This window comes from Poecilia formosa, unplaced genomic scaffold, assembly GCF_000485575.1.
Source record: "Poecilia formosa unplaced genomic scaffold, Poecilia_formosa-5.1.2 Scaffold991, whole genome shotgun sequence".
NCBI lineage: Eukaryota > Metazoa > Chordata > Actinopteri > Cyprinodontiformes > Poeciliidae > Poecilia > Poecilia formosa.
The window spans coordinates 18,971-25,432 of record NW_006800930.1 but is presented as its reverse complement, the minus strand read 5'-3'; positions in this window follow the sequence as shown (position 1 = coordinate 25,432).

Sequence of the window (6,462 nt, the reverse complement as noted above, 5' to 3'; positions counted from 1 at the left end):
GTTCATTGTGTAATGTATCACACCATATGTTTTTGTTATTATTTTGATATAAAATAAAATAAAATGTTTGGAAAAGGGTGAGTGTAACTCTGACTTTTTTCAATTAGAAAAGCATTGTGCTAAATCCAATATACTTCAACAGTTATAGATAGATGGGCAAGTATCCTCTGATTCATAAATTATTACAAATTTTGTCTCCTGTTTTTACAGTAAACTTTGTGCTCTCAATCACCAAAATGGAAACCCTGAATTCTTCTTGAGTTGTCAATACACAACTTATCCTCCTGAGAAAGGAAAAAGTGTCTTCCAATTAATGTATTTATGTGATTTTATATCTATTTAGGACAAAAGGAACACCTTACCATTTTATTTTATTTTTTAAATATTTTATTTATATTTCACAGCATGTCCATTGTAGTGGACAACAGAACAATTTCAGTCTAAATTAAGATGGAATTTTAAAAAATGTGAAAATGTACAGATTAGTGATTAATGAATCACATTAACCCAAGAAGAGCTCAAATTTGCAAAACAAATTTAATGACCAGAAATGATTCACTTCTGGTCGCCATCTGTTGTTTGTTACTTGAAATAAAAACCAGCAAACGGCTGCAAGCTGCAGGGGTGTCCCTAAACACTTCTGGTGAACCAGAAGTTCACCAGAGCGAACTTCTGGTGAAGAAGTTCGCCAGGCTGGCGAACTTCTTCACCAGGTGGAGCGATGACCACGGATAATCCGTACAGTACTGATCCTGCGCTTAAAAACTGTGTGAGCTTACTGGGCTGAGAAACGAAACAATTCCTCTCCAGATTGTGTTTTGAAAGCCAGCTCGCATGTGGTGAGTACATCCAAAAACAGGCTGAGTTATCCTCCATCAGTGATTGATTCAATCATCCATTTTCTTTACACCCTTGTCCCTTAGTGGGGTCAGGAGGGGTGCTGGTGCGTATCTCCAGCTAAGGTTCCGGGCGAGAGGCGGGGTACAACCTGGACAGGTCGCCAGTCTGTCGCAGGGCAACACAGACACACACTCACACCTAGGGGCAATTTGGAGTGGCCAAATAACCTGACAGTCATGTTTTTGAACTGTGGGAGGAAACCGAAGTACTGCATGCAAACTCCATGCAGAAAGACTGGGGCTGGGAATCGAACCCAGAACCTTCTTGCTGCAAGGCAACAGCTCTACCAACTGTGCCACTGTGCAGTGTGATTGATTATGTGATTGGAAAAAAAAGCAACAGAACGATTCAAAGAGAGAAAAAGCTAAAGTCACAGAAAAGTAATGTGACTGCTCTGCTCGCTCACGCTCAATGCGAAGTTAAAAAAGCGGAACTAGCTTTAACTTCCAGCTAGCAGCAGCGGGAGGAACTGTCCTAATCATATGGCCGAAGGGCCGACTGTACAAATTAGCTTGAGTTCGTCCTGCCCTGCCCTGACACGCAGCTAAAATCCAGTCATCACTGAATAAAAGTGTTGACCAAGTTTGGCTCTCAGAGGGGAAATAACCTGACTGTCTGAAGTTGGTAAGGAGATAAACTTGATAATTACACAGAGCAAATTTGGAAGTGTTCCATCAACTCCTACAGAGCTGAATTCAACATTTTGAAAGTGTCTATATTGGTCCACTCTGGACGGTGTAGAAATTACTCTTTTGAAAGTGTTATTTGTGATAGAGTTGAATCAACACTCTCAGTAGTTGAAATCAAACACAATTCAGTGTTAATCTACGCAACACTAGTGTATTTTGTCAAAAGTTAACACTATGAACGTGTTAAACACAGAACAGTGTAAACATAGAATAACATAGACACTAAACATAGTTTAGTTAAACATAGTTTAACATAGAAATCTGAGTTTTGAAATACTACTGGCAGGGTGTGCTTTGGTGGCCCAGGGGTTAAGCACAACCCTCATATGGAGGCTTTAGTTTTCAATGCGGCTGTTATGGGTTCTCTTCCCCTTCTCTCATTACCCACTTGTTTGTCAATTTACTACCAAATAAAAGCCACTAGAGCAATTAAAACCTTTTTTCCCCAGAAATTACTGGCCATCAATAATCCCCAAATTCATTTTAAGAGGCATTAGATGCCACAGTAGATGCTACAAAAACACCAGCACCAGTTGCAGTATATAATCTACTTTTATTTCAAAACAACATCAAACAGCACTGACAGCAATATACAACACATGTCATACATTCATGGTACTTTGCACTGAAGATGAAGTGTGCTTTGAAAGTTCATTGGAAGGGGCCATGGATAGTCTTGTGATCACTGACGGTGAAGTGTGTTTGGTGACATTTCCTGTTATTCCTTTCAGGAAAAACAGGAAATATAGCAGAAACATTAGGATAATAATTTATTACCCTAATGTTTCTGCTATATTTTAAAAAGAAGTGTGAACAAAACTAATCAGACTCACCTGTGTGTGTCACCATCATATTCATTCAAATTACTCTGCCCACCCAGTTTACAAGATAAAGCATAAAAAAGTCAGAAATAATTACTAAAGAAATTAGTCGGCTCTAGAAACAATTTTGGATGGCATTAAAAGTCGTGCCAACCTGTCTGAAGAAAAGTGTTGAAGTCATCATAACAGGCTTCAGTCATCAACATGACACACTAACAAAGAAAAAACATTTTGGCAGTTTTTAGATGTGCCACAGGTACAAAACACCAGAGTCAAATGGCTCAATTGCCTCCTCATTGTGTAGATATGTTCTCCAGAGTCCTGCTAATCACCTAATTATTGTATTCAGGTGTGGTGCAGCAGCGGCACATCTAAATGTTGCAGGACAGTGGCCCTCCAGGACTGGAGTTTGACACAGTCCTGGACACAGTCCTGTGGCATAGATCAAGCCAACGTCCAGCACAGCCACTCCCCCATTTTGCAGTCTAAAGCCAAAAACTTAGAGAAAACGACCTCCGCAACTAAATAATTAACTCAAATGGCCTCCAGATTTTCCTGACAGTTTCAATGTTCGGTTAAGATAAATAGTCGTATATACCGTGATATCCCAACAAATAAATGTACGTTAAGCGAACTATGTATGTGAATCGATACTCTTGCTTAAATGGAAAAATAATACCTCAATAAAAAATAGTCAAAAACATGATCATTTTAACATGGAACTTACCTTGTTATAATAAGCTCCAGACAAGACGCCATACTGCTGCCTCCACTCCTCAGGCAAACAAGTGACGCAGTAGCGGAACAAGACAGCGTCAGCCGGGGGGCGGGGCTAATGACCGGGCCCAAATAATAAAGCTCATGATAATTTAACTTTACAACATAGACATGAGCTAACAAGTTTCACCACCACAGAGAGTGACTATGTCATTTTGAAGTCCATCTGACTTGAAGTACAACAAACCAAGAAAAGAACAGAAACATCAGGCTACTGGTCACTAATGATGAAACAACACAAATTCAAAACATGTTAACGTTCCGTAGAAATGCTCTAGCTATTTTACCATTTGTTGCCAAGTGACTGATGATGACATTGGTGACAAGCTGCATCCAGAATGCACCTGGAGACAATAAGGACGATTCATTTGTAGTTTTGTGTCATAAAGTTATTTTCACTCTTAAATATAAGAGTGAAAATAAAGCCAGTCATGTAGCCCAACATTTTATTCAATATTTTACACTCAATATGTCACTAAAATCAGTCAGTCTGGTAAGGTTTTTAGCAACCATTAGTCAACAATGGGGCACCCTACTATATAATCTACTGGGGTATCGTACACAGTTTTCAACAGGAGACAGGGTTCTCCTTTTACAGTCTTTGTCAGATGTGATAAAAAAAAAAGTTGGATTCCTGAAGGCATGTTTTGCCACCTATGTGGGCCCCCTCTAGGTCCAGGCCAGGGATCTGCTGCAACCCCCACCCTACCTGTAGATCCTTCTCTGATGTGATGTCACAAATATATTACAATTGTGGGAGGAACTGTCTGATGTTGATTTCTAAATTAACACCAGACTGAGTGTTGATTAGACTGTTGGAGTTAATTTAGAGATCAGCACCGGGCTGGATTGCTTTTTGTTTAACTCTTTGGAACTCTTTAGTGAGTGTTAGGGAAACTAACACTCACTAACACTCATGTTGTTGAATTAACACTGTGTTTTTAACATGCAACACTTACACTGGAAATCTAACACTTTTGAATTTGCTGTGCAGAGAAAGATACAGGTGATAAAAATTGAAAGATGGTGGGAGACAGATAAAGATAGAAATAGAAATGAAGGAGGATAAATAAATACTATACATAGAGCAGTGGTCCCCAACCCATGGGCCGCGGCTCGGTACTGGTCCGTGGACCAATTGGTACCAGGCCGCGCAAGAAATAATTAAATATTTCCGTTTTATGTATTATTTGAGTCTGGAGGATCTTTTATTTTGAAAATCCTTTAGCTGGATTCTCTCAGTTACTTGCGTGCCAACACTGAGCCCACAAGCAGCAAAATGAGTAAGAAACAGATCAGATGTCTTTGGAAAGTTTCTTTGCAAAGGGGGAAGAGAAGAGACAGGAGAATGGTTTATCCCGGACTGGTACGTGAGTCCCACATTACAAGCCCGCTCTGCGTAAAATGCGGCAACCGGCTGCTAATGAGGCAATGAAGCTTCAAACTGTTTCGCCACGTTGGCTATAAGCAACACTTCAGGTGTCATTCTCTCTCATCACTCCCAGATGGACCGTCTCGTTGCAGAGAAACAAGCTCAGGGCTCCCATTAGTCATTATCGTGAGTTAAAATTTTCACGAAAGTAAAATGTTTGTTTTTGTGGCGCATCTGTATCTTATTTTGAAGGGATATGTAAACGTTACCATAGCGACCAGAGTCAGAGAGCGTTTGGGCAGTGGTCAAGAGGAGATGAGTAGAGCTTGTGAGTCTTAAGTCTGGTTTAGACGGCAAGATTTAAGGATTGTCAGCCAATTCTCCAAACCTCTGTGACCACAGAGCTGATAAAAGTCCAACAGGTTCGATCGGTTCGTGTCCAGCCACACGGCTGGAGCAACACACCACACGAACCGATTCCACTCACAAACATCCCAATTCCAGAGGATAATCCAGTAAAACCCCCAACATAGCATATGGGAATTTAGAATAACCAAACACAGATGACTATGAAGAAGCAATAGTGATAGTTTGTGGACTTATTTTAACTCTTGTATGTAGAAATGGGGTCCAACCGACCCCACACACGTAAAACTTGTATCATTTTCCATAGTCCTCTACGTTTGCCTCAGTCCTCACACACACAAGGGTTAAGAGATAAAAGACGTAACAAAAAGAAAAGTGCGAAAAAGACGACAGCAGCCGCTCTAATTGCTTCACTATGATTTGGAGGTGACTGTTTTTTCATAGTTAACAATTTTAACTGAATAAACATAATAATATATAATAATGACCTTTACATATAATAATAAACATTTCTACATATCTCCGATATCCACTGGACTGTGGATATGTCAGCTGTTTGGGATTCCCCTCTGTTCTTACGTCACCGCGCTTTCTGATTGGCCACCCGTCACATTCAACAGGTTGTATTCTCGTTCCCAGTCAGGGAAAACCCCACAGGCTGCGATAAAAAGGCCAAGACAACCCAAATTAGGTTTATTCAGGCTTTAGCGGGAACACCAACATGCAGAAGCCTTATCTTGCGGTTCACCCCCCCTCCCCCTCCGGGGGCGCAGCAAAATTTCCAAGTCTTGACCGGTCTGTGATAATAAAAAGGTTGGGGACCACTGACATAGAGGATGGATAAAGAACATTGCCAAATTTTTCTTCCTTAGGAAAGCTCTGTTGAATAGACATATTCAAGATGTTCAAGTATTTATTTAATAACTACTACATCTATTTTGTTTGTAGTAATTTTCTTTACATTTATTAAAGGTGCACCGGTGGCAATTTTCTGGCTGATAACCGATCTTTAAAAATCTGACTTGCTGAAAATTTATTTTATGCATGTGTGTGCAAAATATAGCAAAAAGTTGTAAATTATGGAGTGACTGTTGTAAACCTAGCATGGAGAGATGACCTGGTGGTTGGGACTGCCCATCAGCCCTCTCTCATGGTCAACAGTGGTTGATTTTTGTGACCTTGTTGCTTGATAAGGTTTGGATAGGATCAGTTCCACAAGTAAGTCACGGCCAAACCCCAACCACCCAAAGGGAAGGAAATCAGGTGTGTATATATATATATATATTAGAGGTGTGCCGATCGATCGGTCACCGATCATAATCGGGCCGATTTTCGTGAAAAAGTGCATGATCGGTGATCGGCGATCATTGGCTCTTTTACCGATACCGATCATCTCATTTCGCAGCCTGCCTGTGCAGCTGGTCTCCTCTTTCCTTCACTCTGCGCAACCGCGCAACAACAAATCCTAAGCGATGTGGAACTATAACCACTGAGTTAAAGGGGAAGTTTGCTGCGTGTTGCTGCGGAAAATTGAAGC